General features: G+C 44.5%; 1 long non-coding RNA gene across 1 annotated transcript in view; it reads left to right on the top strand.

Annotated features, from left to right (window-relative positions):
* LOC126635729 (uncharacterized) overlaps nucleotides 1–17,430 on the top strand; it is a 43,843-nt gene that overhangs the window by 8,767 nt on the left and 17,646 nt on the right. Inside the window, exon 2 of the long non-coding RNA XR_007627769.1 lies at nucleotides 623–17,430. This exon is cut by the window's right edge and continues 17,646 nt beyond it. This is a non-coding gene — a long non-coding RNA (uncharacterized LOC126635729). The remainder of the gene's footprint in view (nucleotides 1–622) is intronic.

Here is a 17,430-nt window from a genome sequence, read left to right as displayed (position 1 = left end):
TTAGACTATGTCTGTAAGTTATACAAGACGTAAGTAATCAAGCTGAGCAGGCTGGGTTGGGGAGGGAAAACACATCAATAGCGTGGGCCACGTGAGCTGCATCCACGTGTCCCCGTACACTGCCGCTTGCTTTCGGAGCCTCAAATATCTCTTTGTGCTAAAGTGCCAATGTAACTCCTGTCAGACCGTTCTCTGAGATGCAGGTCTGTTGCCTCCTTTGGTAGTTTGCTTGGTGTACTCAGTACACCTCGTGTAAATATAATATAATGGCCAGTCTTCGCGAGCGAAGATCCGGGGAAGGTCTTTACACCTTCCAGCCTGCGCATTGGATTTTTTAGGTGAGACACAGTGTGCGCGGAACTGAGCCCACCCTTTAATCCTAAGGTTCATCTGCCGGGGCCAAGCGAGCTTGGACGGTGGCAGCGAGGTCCTCAGGACGTAGATGGATTGCCTTTTTTTTTTAAGGGCTAACGAGCTCCATCTGCCTGGGAGTGGCCCTGACTGGGAATCGAACCCGGCCTTGGCGGTGACAGCGCTGCGCCCTTAACCAATAGACCACCAGGGGCTCCACCTCGTGTAAATGAACTGCTCTGAAATGCCTGTTTCCACTCTCTTGCTTTAGGACCTGAGCAGATCCAGACTGCCTCCTCCGGGAGCACTGATTGATTTTCCTTCCCATCTTCCCCTTGTAAGTTAAAATGCCTGTTGATTTTAGTGTCTGTCTCCTTGGTTTACCCCTTGCTTTGGGTTTACTGCCCCTACTCCATGCTACTTTTTGTGTGCTTGAGTTTTGCACTGGGTTATCTTAGTAGCCCACTGCAACCTCACAGAGTAGGACTGTGGTGCAAGAGCAGAAGCCTGGCAGTGGCTGGCAACCTGAGAAATGTTGCCAGGAGAGCAGGGAAGTTAGCTGGTGTCTTGGGACTCAGTGAGATGGTGGAGAATCTGCTGCAGGGCAGAAAAGACAGACTCACTGTGGCCTGTTATTGCACTAGTTAGACCAAGTTTTAGGAAAATGGGCCTAAAATCAGACTCCTAGATCTATCCTTACACAACCAGGAAGGACCACTGGCATTTTAAGCAGATACGGGCACGATGCTGCTCTAGTCTGAATGCAGGGTTCCTCTTAAAACTGTCAATTTTCAGATGGTTGTGACAACCTAAACTGCCCCTAAGAGATGAGACTGATTTCAGCCTCAACACAGCACAGACATTTGCTGCACTGGCATCTGCATGCTGCCCGTGTCCAGCAGCACTGACTGAGAGCAGCCTTGTGCTGCTGCCATCAGCCCATCCACCTCAGAAGCACCAAGCCACATCAGGGGGTAGAGATCTGGCTAGCCCTGCTCTCTCTCTTGTAATTCCACACCCATCAGAGAACAGAATAAAACATCCTCAGAGAGGCAGTGTAGTGCAGTTCTCATCAGTTCCTAACCAGCTTTTTCAGCCTGGCATCATGGAGATTGAATTTCATTGCCAGGTTAGAAAATTCAGGTTAGAAATGCATTGCTGCGGGGGGCAACTGTGGGCATTGGGTGGGCTCTGCACGGCATAGCCGCTGGGCACACACCTTTAGTGGGTAACCTGTTCCTGTGTACTGCACAACCCTGTGTGCCTGCTGATTCCTGGGGTGTCCATGCAAGTCCCGAGGCCCTCAGAGCCCAGCCTGGCTGCTGAGAGGTGCTGCTCTTTGGGCACAGCACATTCTACTGACTCTGGTGAGGTAGAAGTATGTGCTCTCTTAAAGGGGATCCCAGCTGAGTAGTCAGATGGCCTTCAGGAACCTTGGGCTAGAACTTGCAGGGCACAGACTGGATCCTCTCTGCTCAGACTCTGCCTTGCAGTTACTTGAGTTTGGGCTCTCTTTCACTGAGTTCATAAAATACATGCTTTTTCTTTTAATTCATTAAATGGTTTGGTTCAGTGATATACCGTCAGAATGAGGTTTATTCTGTCCAGTCAAATCTTTTCTGAGGATGATAAAACATATCCAACCTGCCTTTTTAGAGCTGCTTATTTTACTTCAAAGGGAAGGCACAACCTTTCATTTCCTGGTGTGATTTTATTAAACCTGTGCCTATTTTATTTGTCAGGCCACATATAAGTTTACTATCACTTGTGTTTCCAAGTAAAAGATATGTAGGTTGGTAAGTATTCTATAAGTCTAGCTGCTATTCCTTGAAACTCATAAAAGGATGATTTTAAACCATGGAATCACTAATTAAAGCTGCTTCTCAATACACAAAAATTAAGTTAACAGTAATTAATGTAGCCAGCCTGGAACCTTAGGAAACTACTGCCAGCAAGTGTCTTTTGGTGCACTCAAGAGGATGCAGTTTGATTGTTGGCACCAACAGACAGGTTGGGAATTGTAAACATGGTAATTAGCAATAAGTTTCTGGATCTCAACTTGCCAGACTGGCAGTCTGATTCTTGGAGTAGTTATCGCATGGGAGGAGGGAAAAACAAAGTAAGGGAATTAGAGCAACCTTGCATTGCTCTGCCAACATATGCCACTGGACCACTGTTTTTCTTGGCAAAGATCTCTGACAAGGAGTTTAAAAGCAGCATTGCAGCCCTACTGCAAACTGTGAACCTCACTGCAGGCATCAACCAAGCAACTGTCTCTGGCTCTTCTGCTCAAACTGTGAGTGCTGCTCCATGGTAAGGAATTGTAGGGTCTGATATTCTTCCACTCCACCTCTATGGTGGGGCACAGTGTTGATAAGGTTATTAACAATAATGGGATTAAAAGAGTTAAAATCCAGCTTTTGCAGTAATCCTGGAGTATTCTATTGTTGAGCTATCAAAGATTAAGGTTATAGTAACCTTATTAATCCTTGGTGTAGTATAAATAAAAAGGAAATGTCAACCTTAATTCCACCATGAAATTAAATCTTCACTTCTCTAAATGATGATTCAAACATAGCTTATTGCAGCCAGTGTGGTTTATGAAAATGCGTAACCCAGGTGAATTTAAGAAATCCCATCTGAGGGACAGAGAGGGAAAAGGGGTGATAAACCATGGCATTTGTTTTGTTTAAAATGAAAAAAACTAATATGCATCCAGCTTGTATGTCTGCAGGAACCATACCTAGAGCAAACAAAGTGTGCAAATTATAAGGCAGGGCCGAAATGCTCATGGTGTACATCCCTGTGATGCAGTGAACCCAGGCCCCGGACCGCAGCAGAACAGCCATCCGTGTGCCAGACAGCAGCCACAACACTGCTGGTGGTGCCCCCGACCCTCTCCCCTGCTTGCAAGGCACTGTGTGGCCTTGTTAGTGCTGCCCCAGAGCCAGGGACAGGATGCCCTGACACAAGAGCTTGAACTGACTATTGATCCACCAGTGCTTTCACTGCCAGAGACTATGTGATGAAACCCAAAAAGATGTCAGAAATAAAATGTTTGCTGAATGTTCTGGAAACGGTGAGCCAGGAGCTTGTGTGAAGAGCACAGGTTTTCCTTGCTAAGTTGATTTCCAGGCGATGGGAGTTGCCTCTTTTGGTAATGGATGGTTTCCTCCTCACCTGTGCCAGATACAACCCCATTCCCCCTGCTCACAGAGGTTGAATCTATAAGTAGGTCTGAAACTGCCCTCTGTGACTTGCTATCTGAAGAGAGGGAAGGACAGACAGACTGAGCTTTGCTTAGAAGTCAATGGAATGTAGTCCAGGTAAATTCATGTTTCTTTGTTGGGAGCAGGAGGGGAATTACAGTAAGGGGGAGTGGGCTGTGCACCCTTTGGTATGCTTTTTTGACTGGGAGGAAAAATAAAGTAGTGGTAAAATGAGGTGATTCAGAATGATTCTGCATATTAAGTATCTCAAATGCTCACTCCTAGTGTAGCAAAGTGGTAATTAAGTTTTAAGGAGCTCCCTATAGCAGGAAGTGAGCTCTTTGGAGAGCAAAGAGTCATTGCTAGAGAAAAAGAGATGATTTTAGTGGGACTCTTCCTGGGGAAAGTGGCTTTGTCACTTCAGCAAAGCTATCTGCCCCATAGTATCTGCATCTCCTGGGAGTTACTGGTTCTGTGGACTGATAAAGAGCTAGAGAGCGTGTTGGAGAGTGCCGTTTCGTATTGTTTACTCCAGTCCTCATAAACTCTGATAAAGCTGTGTAACGAAACTCAGGCTCATAAAAGAGCTCATTTTAAGACGGTTTTTTTCCCCTTCACTCACTGAATCGTGCTCTGCTCTGGTGTGCATTGTTACAGCTCCAGAGCGTGCACCAGTTCAGATGTGCCCGCTGGGTCCTGGGCTGTCTCCATCCCCACTACTGCTGCAATTGCTACCACAAACACAAATTGGCTCACTCAGGCTCTTCTTGTCTTTCCGCAGTGTACGAATAGATAATGGGCCCATGGGGTTGTTCAGAAATATTGCTGGTTTCCAGTGCTGGCATAATGGTCCCTTCTAGGTAGTATCCCTTTCCTGGACAATTTCCCAGTAAAATAGTAAATGGCAACTGCAGAGCAGTAAAGGCGATGGCGTATTTGTTTGACTGACATTTCAGAGCCTGCAGAGCAAATGCAATTAGGATCTATAGTGTGCTGCAGCTTTCTTTCTTCACTTCCCTACCTTGGAAGAGCTACTACTAGGATCGACTTAGGTCTGGTTCCTGCTACCTTAAAGCGGTGAGAGAGGCTCCAGAGAGGGAGGCAGCATGTGCCCAAGTACCTGTGGATACCCTTTGCTTTGGGAGCAGTCAGCATCTCTCAGGACTCAGCTGGGACAGGAGCTGCTGCCGCTCCTCTGCCAGCACTGCAGCCCCAGGCAGGAGTGATTTTATTAGTAGATGTGTGCCTCTCCTGGACTTAGCATAGTTGAAACCAGGGTGGCTCTTTAGCACTCAGACTTGCACTCCTCATTGGGGAGAAATTTCTGTCTGTGCCAGGCAAAGCAACTGAGGATTTGGGCTGCCCTGGTTTTCACCACGGGCAACTGATGCTTTCTTTGGAATTTTGCAGGATGAACAGTTGATGCATTGCAAACACTTTACTACACACTTGACTCAGAAAGAAATGTGAAAAAAGTGGTGGTAATCATTCAGATTTGTCTGAAGGAGGTAATTGAAAACAAATTGTTACAAAAAGCCAAGGTGGAACACAATTAACAAGGGTTAATTGAGGTGGAGCACTGTGGGTTGCTCACCTGTAGGAAAAGACTGTTAAAGAATAGGCAGGGATCAAAATTGTTTCTGTCCAGGTGGAGAGAGAGTCTCAGCCATATGATTTGGTTTGTAGGGTTATTCTGTATCTCATAGATCCTGACATGAAAATCTGGGCCTGCAGAGCAATGCTTTAATGGCTGGAGATAACGCAGCTGGTGAAGACAGGGGCAACTGTGTCTTGCTGTGGTGGCAGGGAGGTGGCCAGGCTGTATGATCCCTTCTGCCATGGGCAGATCAGAGCTGGCCCCTGTAGGAGAGGCACAGGCAGCTGCCGAGTCCCCTCTTGGCAGGGTGGGGGCTGCAGTGTGCGCAGAGCCACCACCCTGCCAGCCTGCTCTAGCTGTGAGCCTTACCTTCCACTTGGAACATTGCTGCCATGTGCTCTTTTGTTTGTTAACAAATTTAAACATCACAATCTTTGCTATTCCTGGTGCTTCTTGGATGTCCAGACTCAGGCAGACATTGATGCCTGTGTAAATTGGTGAAGCGTTTTGCAGCAGGTCCTCTGGATGCAGAGACAGGGGAAGCTGTGATGTGGGGTGGCCTGGACCTGCTGCCCAGGGGTGACAGGAGGGATCTGCCTGCACTGGGCTGTGGCTCCCCAGGACAAAACCTCTTTGTATCTCAGAGAAGCTCCTTCCAAACTACTGTAGCTATTGCAGGGATTCAGGAGATGAAAATAATGATGAAAGAGATGATCTACTACTGATTTACTAAATTACCCTTTTTCTAGATGTTTTGTTTCAGAGCTCTTGCAGGGTAAAAGCCAAATTTCTTCAGCTTCCTATATCTGGTGACAAATTCCACACCAGCCTCTTTCAGGGCAGGTCCTTGCTGCAGGCTCTTGCACTTTTGCTTTCTGTTCAGGTAACCAAGAACAGGGGTGTGCTACAACCTGCGCTGCTCTGTCTGCTCCCTGTGTCAAGGCTGCAAGTTGGGGAAAGCCAGCACAGTATGAAAAATGGGAACCAAAGTTTCTTAAAGCAGTCTAAATGAAGGGCAGTCCCCCTGAGTTTGTGATATTACATGAGTGTTGGCTGTAACAGCTCTGAGGGTTGGACCAGCTCGATTAGAATTTTGATTTCAGCATTTCAAAAAGAACTTTAAAGCCTACATATGTAGCACAAGTATAGGGATATGAATACCCCTATCTACCCTGAGATATGGAAGAGTGATCACCTGGCTCTCCTTGGAAGAGAGACAGCTATCATACTTTGATAGTTCAACATACCTTCTATAGAAAACCAAAACACACTGATTCATTTGACTTACTATTATTATAGTCATCATTTGGGAAGATCAGTATTTGAGCCATTTATCTTCTTTTACAACAAAAAAACAAATGCTGTCCATGCAGCAGAGCCTGTCTGCAAACAGCAAGGCTGGTGTGATAGTGTTAGGGACATGCAACTGCACTCCCCTCCATGGGAGCCTTGCCTGTGTGAGGGCTGTGGACTGTCGGGCTGTCCCCACAGCAGTAGCAGCTCTGCTGCACAGGGCACATAAGCCATGGCTCTTGTTTTTAACATGTCAGATCATGACTTGCTCCTCTGCTCAGTGTCAAGACTGAAAAATACTGTCAAAATGAAAAGGCAAGAGCTGACTGAGAAATCAGTGAGTATGCTACTGGATGCTCCCAATTTAGATATCATGATAGATAAAGGATATAAAATATGTGACTCTCTTTTCAAGGAAAAAAATTCTCCGTTAATATTGTGCAATTTGAACATGTTTGTTTGGAGAATGACAGCTGTGTTTTACAGTCAGTGTGTGTGCCTGTGTGTGCAGGCACACATGTATGCAGGTACTGCAGTAGTCCAGCACTGCCTGGAGTTGGATGCTGTAGTAAGCTGGCAGTATGAAATGTATTATCAGCTCCCCACAGGGTCAAGCACAGTACCTGTGCAACAGAGTGGAAGTCTAAGTGGTGATGGGTGAGAATGTTTTCTCAGATAAACATGCAGGTGATAAATTTGTAACTTTGCAATCCCCTTATTTTCCATTATTTCCTTTTATTTCTGTAAGCTTAAGGGAAAAGGGGAGAAAATGACTCTCCTACGGAAGGAAAACTTCTTGACAGCAGGTCTGTGCATACTGCAAAACGTTGCTGCATACAAAGAGCTGCTGAACACAAGGTGTATGTGGTGAATGGAAGAAGGAGGGCCAGGTAGGGTCAGCTGGGGCCAGGACATCTGGGAGGTCAGGGTGGACGATTATTGGAATGGACAGATACAACCTAATCCCTCAGAAAAATACCATCTAACCCCATGCTCAAAGGCCAGTGCCATGGCCACATGGGTTTCTCCCATGCCTCTGCTCACCACCTCAGGGTGCAGTGCTGAGCATTGGCACTGCTTTGACTTAGTGTGGCTCTGTGGGGAGGCAGAAGGGCATGGCTCGGGGTGGCCAGTGCTCCAGCCCTCCTGCTCGTTGCTGGGGAGGAAGGTCTCTTCCAAGACCCGTCCTGGGTGGGCAGGTATGGCACCCATGAGCAGTGCAGCAGCAGCTGGGCTTTCTGGGAGGTTGTGCAGAGCTCCTGGGGCAGCACAGCTCCTCCCTGCCTGGCTGAAAGGATGGGGCTCAACAGCATCAGCAGGGCCCCTTTGCTTTTGACCTTGGATTTTCTCTCTCATATGCATAAAGCACAGTGTGGTATAAGAGGGTTTTAATGGAAGGAATCTGAGGAAACCAGTAAATTATTTTCTATGGTAAACTTTTATACTAATAATTTTAGAAATTCAGTGAATTTTTTGTTCTCCCCTAGAAATTGAGCATTACCTTTAGTATATGAGAGTAGGAAGTCACTGCAAATCATAAGAAAGGAGGGTCTCAGTTAAAGAAACTGCAACTAAGGACCTATCTCTTTAGGAACTCTCAATGTTTCTGCCAATGAATTTCCAAATAGCTGTTCTAAAGCTCTGGAAATCTGAGTTTTTTCCATACAATGACTTAAGCCTGATATTCACAAAAGCTTTTGTCGCATTAAATAAATCCTTGCAGTTCTCTGGGTTAACTGGCTCCTCAGGGAAAAGCTGGGGACATCAGATTGCAAGGTGGAGGGAGAAAGGTAGAGGGAATTGGTCTGAGGAGCTGAGGAGTCACAATCCACTAGTACAGCACCCTCCCTGTGCTTCCAGGCAGGATTCAAGCCTCCAGTATCTTGGGATTCCTGCCCAATTACATGAAATGAGTTCTGGAAAAAAACCTGTTTATTACACCATGGTCTAGTTTTTAGATCCAAACATTGTACATTGGGTGTGAAACTCCCTAATGTTTTAGAAATGATACTGGAACCTGACGGCTTTGAGCAAAGCACTTTTTAAGGTTATGTAAATGCCTAAAAAGTCTAACCCCAAATCTTAATTGTGTAGCAGATTTGAGTCCTGTGAAGTCTAGGCACTGCCAGATTTTAAAGCTCCGCTGCTACCTTTCATAAATATTCATAAATATATACAGTTAAGTACCCTAAAAAGATACTTGGTTTCCTATATGAGCAAGAAGAAGGTGTTGCAGGGCTGTCCCATCTCCACTGGTTGCAAGTGGCATGTGGTTCTTTCCAGCTCCAGCAAGGGCTGGGAAACTGGTCCCCTTCAAGTCTAGCCAGAACTGCACATATCACAGATGACATCCCAGGCAGAGGAATGAAGCTACATCCATTTATGATGCCCAGTAACAGGGCAAAGAGACTTTTCCTTTTGTGTCTGTGCTCCAGCATGGCACAGAAACAATTATAAGACGTGTTTATAAATTCCACCTGGGTGTTGCAGCTCTTGCTGTGAATCTCAAAAGTGTATTTGAGATTTATTAGTATTGGGCTGCTTTTGACTCAAAGGATGCGGTGGACAAAGAGCAGCAGCTTCTGTGCTTTACGGAAGCACATAAAAAACTGTCAGTACACTTGTAATTTCATGCTTCTAAATGTTGATATCGAAATGCCATTGTACTTGCAACTATTCTGTGTGCATTAAATCTGAGGTGTAGAATACCATCTCATATTAAAAGTGTGATAGCAGTCCTACCTTTTTTTAAGAATTTTTGTTAGCTCTTACTGCCTTGTCCTTTGTGTGACTTAAGGCAGAAAATTGAGAGCTTATTGTATTTAAAAATGTTCAGAAAGATGTGCTTAATTAAATAGATGTCTTTATTTTCAGTGTTGGAATAAGTGTGTAAAAACAAGGGGATTGAACAATGGCAAAGTCCATGTGATAGAGCTCACTAAATGGTGGTTGTGGTGAATTTTGCAGAATTGCCCATGAATAACTGGCAAAATGTTTCCTATATCCCACAGTTTCTAGAACTAGCTGACTCATTACTGCATTCAAGGAGATATACCTTGAGTTGTGATCTGATGCCTATTAAAAATTGCAATTGATTTATTTTTTGGAGGGATTGAATCAGGGTCCTAAAGGACCTGTGACATTTTTCAAACAAAATATGTTGTTTCCTTTTTTTTTTTCTTTTGTTGCTTTTCCCAGCCTAGATAAGGAATCAGAACTAAATTACAACAGTGCTCACTTCTCCTTTCCTGGAAGGAGCAGATGAGAGGGACAAGACATTTGAAAAAAGGGAAAAGGTAGAGGAGGAAAAACACAGAAGGGAGTAATTGGAAACAGCAGATGAAGGGAAGAAATAGAAAAAAGCAGAAAGAAAAGAGAAGCCAAGGAAGACATGAGAACGAAAAGCAAGAGAGATGAAAAAGTAGAAAAATGAAAACAAAAGGAAAGATTGAATAAACATGAGTAAGCTCAATAATTAATTCTCAGTCTTAATCTTTCAGTGTGTTCCTTAGTCAGGAGCTCAGTGTGATTTGGTAGGTGTGTGTGACTTTTTTGAAGCAAACCCAACCTCCCCCTGCCTCCCCAGTGCCATCTCCAGGAGTTTTCCTCACGATTACCTCAGTGGGAGCTCTGCGGTGCCTGACAGCCGCCCCGTGGCTGGCCTGATGAGCTGCTGCTGGTCGTAGCCTCTGTCTGATGTTCATCCACACTCAGCTGACCCGAGGTCTACAAGGAACATGAGTTAGCACCACTTCCCGGTTAAATCTCAGCAGGTTTATTGTTTATTTCATCTTTTGTCACGGTTTGGTAATGTCCTATCCAGTCGCACACTAGGCTGTAGGTCCTCCTTTTTTTTTTTTTTTTTTTTTCCTTTTTTTAAGAGGAGAGTTAGCTAATGTATCTTGTTATTGTCACAAAGAAAAATATCAGTGATTGTGATTTACAGGAGCTAAGTGTTTAAAATAAAATATACATTCAGTGCTTTCACATAAAGATTTGCTGATAACCAGGTGACTGAAGTCAATACATCTGTATCAAAGCCCAGAGATTATTTTTGTAAGGTGTTTATAAACCTTATCTCTTCTCTCATTGTACCCTCTAACAGTTACAGATGGGGATGATTAAAACACATGTTCCATGCATTTACTTGCTGATGCCTTATAAAAAGCCAGAGCCTAATAAACTTCAATATGGAGTAAATAGCATCCTTGTGAGAGAGCAGTTTTGCCCTACTGCTAATAGTGAAAGCAGAGCTGTTGATGAGAGTCAGCCTTCATAAAAAGCCAGGTTAAGATAAAATTTGAGTTTGGCTTGGTGTTTCCAACCTGTTGAGAATGAATTCTGGAACTGGGCAGGACAAGAGTTAAGAGCACATCCTGCGTAAATCTTTACCTCGTGTTTTGGAGAGACCAATATGCTTGTCTTCTGGCAATCAGAAACGTCGTGTGCCCTCGCACAAAGAGCAGAGCTCTGATAAATGCACTGATTCCAATTTGTGCTTTGCTTTCCTAGTCATCAAAGCAATTTTAAAATCAATATGTTATGATTAAGAGGAAAGCCATGCATTCCTCACCGGGCAGGAATATCCCATCCAGTCTGCGCAGGCAGAGTTATCGTCCTAGACGCAGCACTTTGTACAAACCAAAGCGTATAAAGAATATTCCAGGAAAACCATAAAGGGAGATGACGCAGTAACTGTTTCTGGGATGTTAAAAATACAGTTGTGCTTACAAGCTGCTGCATGAGCCTGACTGCAGTGTCTGGCTCTGGGTGACTCTGTGGATGGCAGTTTCATAGATGTCAGCAATGCAGGGTGAGTGCCAAGCAGGTCCTGAAATTTTAACATGTGATGAGGCCAGCAGGCAGTTTGGTGCAGTGATAATAATTTATTTAATGCAACTAATATATGTAAAAATGCATCTGAGACAGCGTTGGGTCTGCCAAGAGCACTTTGTTAGACACCACAATGATTGATCAGGGCTGGAGGTTGTAGGCTTGAGAACAGGACTGTGGGATCAAGCTACTGGTTTTTAATGCGTTTGAGCTGTTCTTAAATAAACCTTCATTAGTTAGGGTGGCACCACTAAGTCTACTTCCTACTGAGCAGCAGGAAGACAGAAAGAGCATCTACAACAGTAATAGTTAACACTAATTGATTTAAACTCTGGAGTAACAGGAAGCTTACGGAACCTGGATGAGGGATGAAGGAGGTGGGCAGAAAGAGATGGAAACAGAGAGGAAAAATGCCCATCTGGCTGCAGACAGAGGAGGAATGCGTCTCCTCTGTTTTCTTCTGTCAGCTGAAGCACACCACAGTGCGCACAGAAGCTGTGAATGCTTGTGGCACACCTCTGAAGCCGTTTTTCACTTTGTAACCTGTTTATAGTGTCAGGTGAATGGCCCCTGGGCAAAGTAGGTATGCTGCCTTTTGCACCCTTCCAATGTCCCACTGCACCACCGGGACCTACCACAGGGTCCTTCAGGCTGCGGTTTACTGAATGATCTCCTAAGGGGCTTGATTATGGTCCCTGATTCCCAGAGGTTTTTCTAGTCTGTCCAAAACATTTATGTCGGCAACATTTCAGACCTATTTGTCTTTTTTTTTTTTTTTCCCCTGCTGGGTAAAAAGTAGTTTGGCTTTTATAATGTGTCTGTATATAGAGGTTTAGTAGCTTGCATTGCTTTTATATGTTTATAATTAAAGTAACAGCCCCTTAAAAATTGGATTATTGATCATGGAAAGACTGTAGATGTTTTTAATCTTTAGAAGCAGGACTACAAATAAATCAAATTATATGAAGTATTTCATTTTAAGGCATTTTGTTTTATTAAAAACACTGCACCCAGTGTTTGCATAAATGGAATAATTCTGTTTCTTCATATGAGGGTTCAGAGGAAACCGTAGTAGAAGTTAGTCCTCACTCAGTAAAGCACACTGATGTCAATAAGTCAAAATTAGGCTCTTCTCAAATTGCATAAAAACACTGAAAGATTCAAAATTAAGGATTTGGAAGGCTGTAAAATTCCCATTTCAGCTGGAGGTGTAATCTTTTTGCACAGATGCACAAGATGCATTGTCTTCACTGAAAGTTTAGGACGACCGTTGTGTGTGCCTGTACGTGCACCCACACGAATGCCTCACCCTAGTGATGATGAACCACAGCAGGAACACCATCCCTGTCCCTGTTATGACCAAGTGCCTGAATCTGGGAGTTTGTTTTCGTGTTCCAGATGTTTGCCCTTCCAGATTTGATCACAGGAATTTGAGGCCGGTGGGCTGAGTCTCCTGAAGTGGAGAAGAACTGCATTTACTCTGGAGTTTGCACCTTCCATCGTTTCCAGGGACAAAGCAGGAAACTGGTTTTCTCCCTGGAAGAAGTCAACCAAAGAGGCATTATGCATGCAGAGAGGCTGGTGGGACTGCGTGAATGCAAATGGTCTTTGTTATTAACCAGCTCTCTTCAAGCCGACTGAGGAGCTGAATGGATCTGTGGATTAAATCTCATCCCTTCAAAAGACAGGAACAAAATCACCACTGTAATATTTTGACAAAACATTTTTGTTTTCTGGCAAGGGTTTAACTCGTGCAGCTATGCTGCCCTCTTAGGATGTCAGAGAAAGAGGTTTTGCTAGTCAAATGCTGCCTGCCTTACCAGCCTGCCTTACCCCGATGATGAAGTACTCCAGCACCAGAAGTCACCTTCTGTGTTCAGCTGAGCTCAACTGGAATCGTGCTCTCTAGCTGTGCTGTTAAGTGGCTCTGAAGGCATTACGAGTGCAGAGCTGTGCTGCTGTATTTCAAGTGATAACAAAATCTCTCTGGATAAATTGAAGAAGTGCAGCTTTTTGTTGCAGCAAGTTGGGTACGTATAGGCAGCTCCATGATTGTGCTAAGGCAGCAGATATAGCCAGTGTTTGGAAGAAATGGTTCATGACCTGATGATGCTTTCCAGGAGTCAGGAAAAAAAGATGCTGGAGGCTTCTTGGGTGGTAGTAACACTAGTGGGACAGGCGAGGGAAGCAGAAGGATCAGACAATGAGAGAGAGTAAAGAGAAGGTGCAATGCAAGCAGGAAAACCTTTGCCATGGTTCAGGCTTACTCTCGCACTCAAGAGCTGTGGAGCAAAAAAGCAGTAGCTGTGAGAAAAGCCCTTTTCTGAAAACCAGCAGAGCGTGCCAGGACAGTGCTGCAACCACTGTCCCAGCAGCCAAAGTAAGGAGCAAAGCCACAATCTGCAGGGGTCAAATCCAAGATCTGCATTGAGAGTTTGGTCCGATGGGTCCCTAGAACAGGGGAAGGTCCTCACCCCACATGGGGGGTGTCACAAGCACTGGGAGAGAGCACTGTTAGATGCTGGACTGGATGTTCACCACACAAGCACATGAAAGCTGATCCCTAGCAAGCAAATACTGATGGGCTTTTACTGAAGTATTTTGGTCCCTGAGCAATTAGCCCTGGGAATATGTGAGCACGGGTGCCTTGAGCGTGAAGCATGACCTGTCCAGGGTAGAAGGCCAGGATGTTCCCCCAGGGACCACACCCTGAGGAAAGGCAGCTCTGAGGCTAAGGGGAGAAGCTGAGCTGGCCTTGCAGAAATCCTCTGGTGGTTCAGGCTGGCCAAGCTAAGAGCATCCCTTACCTTGTCTTTGTGGTGACTTTGATAGAAACACCTGGGACTGGTGTGGGTCAGAGCCATCTCCTGGCTGACCCCACACAGGGCACTTGCTGCTGCAGGAGGACTGTGCTGAGGGCATGCAGACCTGGAGCCCACCAGCGGCAGGGCTTGGCTGTCATACTCCCACCTGGCTGACTCACACTGTGGAGCAGGTGGTCACGGCCACACCGGTGTGCACACACAAAAACCCAGCACGTGGTGCAGATATCACCCCTGCCAAGTACACCAGTGGCTCTCACCTTCAGAGGAGACCCCAGCATGTGGCGATTGAGCATCAGGCCCCTGCACTCAGACACCACACACATGTGCAGGGTAGCGCAGGATGCCAGGCCCAGAAGCCCCAACTTCAGGACTTCCAAAGGGGCTCATTGCTCCAGCTGGAGGTTTGCCCCCGTTGTCTTTGTATCAGGTGAATCCAGCTCAGCTGCACTGGTGCAAAGGAGCAAATACATTTGAATACCTGCAGTATAAAGGTGTAAAAAATAAAGAATAAAATGCTGCTAATGAGCCTCATTGACAACAGGTATTATTTGCATCACCTGGAGATTAAAAAACAAAAAAGTGAAATAAGCTGCATGCCTTGTAAAGGGTCATAGTTTCTGTGCTAACACTATAGTCTGCAGGGTTCTTTCCTGCTGTCCCTTGTGCCCCTGTTCACCTGCTCCATACAGAGGGCTGTCCTGGGGAGCTATACTGGGGCCACGGCTGCTCGCTGGAAGGAGGAGAGAGAGGTCAGAGGAGGTAGCATGGAAGGGAGAGGAAGAGTGTGGACTGGGAGAAGGGAGCAGATGATAAACAAGCTCCTCAAGGCAGGGGCTGATGCTGATGTGGTGAGCTGCAGTGGCTGACAAGACTTGTTCCATGTCAAGGGTAGATCAACTTTCCTTTGACTTGAGAGGGTGTTGGTGTGTGTGTTAGCTAAGTCCAGAAAACAGTCACTGCTGTACTGGGGCTGGTCACAGACAGTTGTGGTATCCTCTGCTGCCCTGTGATTTGCAATTTCTGTTTTATTATTTACATGAAATCATGCTCTTGCTGTCTTCAGGGAATTTCACTTAAGTAAGCTTGCAGCAAATTTTTCTTCCTTTAAATCATAAGCACAAACACCTTTGACCATAGTTTTTCTGCTGCTGGTGTCTCTGTATTACTTACTTTGTCTAGGTCCTTTTTTAAGAAGTTAATAAGCCTGGCACTGCAAGTCCACTGACTCTCGGCAGAATGTTTCTTTCATTCCTGAGGTCCCTTTCATATTAGCACCGTTCATTAGCATCCATGCAGCTTTTCTCGTTAGTATTACTGTGCAATGCACTTTCTTTTGTAGTACCTGAAGCTTGTAAGACAACTCAGTTTGCCTCCCAATGGGGGAGAAAGTATCTGTAATCTGTGTTTCTTGTCTCGAGTCTCTTGAAAGGACTAGAAATCCCAAATGCAGTAACTTGTGGGTTTTCTGTCTTAGAGAATTAGGTTGTCTTTGCATTACTGAGCAGGCAAACATTGAGCAGTGCTTGATCAATAAGAGGTATTGCCAGAGGTCTGGTATAGTCTACCACAGCTGACGGTAAGTGTTGCTATAGGCTATGGAACTAGGAATATAAAATGTCAAATGACAGTAATAATTCATGCATCCTGGGACATATAAAACCAACAGCATGTCAATAGCTGTGGCATGCTCTGCAGAAAATATGCAGGATTTAGATGTTGCAGGAGTCTGTTTTATTTTAAGCCACACTTTTCTTGGTGAAATATAGACTTTCCCTGTTTGTTGAAAGCATTTATTTTCGGTTTCACGTTGCTACTTCTCTATTAAGATTCTAAGAGCCATGCAGCTCAAAAGGGGCCCTGAGATTCAAAAAGCAAAATATATGTATTTATTGAAGAAAAACATATAAAATATTTATAAAACAGAGGGTGCAATACTATTTGAGATTCATGGACCATTTTAGCATTCATAAAAGCAAATACGGTTCCCATGTTGGTTTCACCTGGAATCAGACTTTACTGGAGGGGTTACTCAGGAGGGATCTGCCTCAAAATGAAACTTATTACAATCACTTTGCATTTTACATGGAAAGCAGAATAATTTGTGAAATAAGTAAGAATTTCTCCAATATTCATCTTCTTAAAAAAATACTTCAGGATAACTAATATTGCTTGTCTCTTATGAAAGATACAGAATAGGGCGAATTACTGCATCTGGGAGGGTACAGCAGGCATAAGAAGAAAGACTGTGTCAATCTGATACATGTTTTCCCTGTGCCATGGCTGCTTGGGAACCTAGAAGTGATGGGTGCTTACTGGCTAAGACTCCCACAAAAATTCTTCAGAGAAAACCCTAATGAGAAAAGAGAAAGCAGCCCCATTCTTATGCTTTCAGCTGTGTGCTCCCATGGACCTCAGTTTTGGGTTGCCAGACCTCAATTTCTATAAAGCTGCCTGAAAGTAGAAGGGCAAGACAGAGAAGTTGCATGTCAGTCGTGATTATATGAATGCAGACCTTCATGTGCAGGTAATACTTCTAAAAGAATGTAAAATATTAACTAAACAAAAATGAGAAAAGGAAAAGCATCACAAAGAAACTCACCACACATTATTGAAATCTCCCCCTGTGACAGGCTGAGGATTCAAATGCATACAAATCATCTGCTCTTCCATGTGACAGCAATCCCTCTACTTCAGAGTTGCGCAGTCCTGGCTCTCAGTTGTCTACTTTGGATGTTTTTTTAGTTAAATATTCAAATAAAATGTCTTAAATAGAATGTCCATAATTTGAAGACCATAGAGTGGTTTTGGTGCAGTGGACTGCACCTACATAGCACAGGCACTAGTAGATATTTTGGCACATCTTGCTGAAGATAGCATGAGGCAGAGGTGATGATGATGAAAATAAATGAAAAAAAACCCAACCAAACAAACAAACCACAATGAAAAGAAAACCCACAAATTTAAGCCTGCTAACTGTCTGAAACCTAAAAAAAAGGGGATTTCTTTGTTCTTATGAGAACATCTTGGCTCGTTCTGCTCCTTTGGCTTGGTTTGGGGAGGATGTATTTTACAGTCCTCCCATGATACTTGGCAAATGTAAAGCTGTCACGTTGGATCCTGCTACTCTTTGTATTAAAAGAATGTCTATGATGTTTATGTTATGGGGGGAAAGTGCTGTTTCTACTTACTGTATTTTCATTGTCTCTTTTCTTATGACTGTACTGTTTACCAGCAGCCAAGGGGCCACTTTGATGCTTGCTTTGATGCCATAGTTTATTGTGTTGCACAGTTGAGCCTATGGTTTTCCTTTCTAATCAGAGCT

This window comes from Myiozetetes cayanensis, unplaced genomic scaffold (assembly GCF_022539395.1).
Source record: "Myiozetetes cayanensis isolate MyiCay16 unplaced genomic scaffold, myiCay2020 scf12, whole genome shotgun sequence".
NCBI lineage: Eukaryota > Metazoa > Chordata > Aves > Passeriformes > Tyrannidae > Myiozetetes > Myiozetetes cayanensis.
This window is presented reverse-complemented; position numbering and strand designations above follow the sequence as displayed.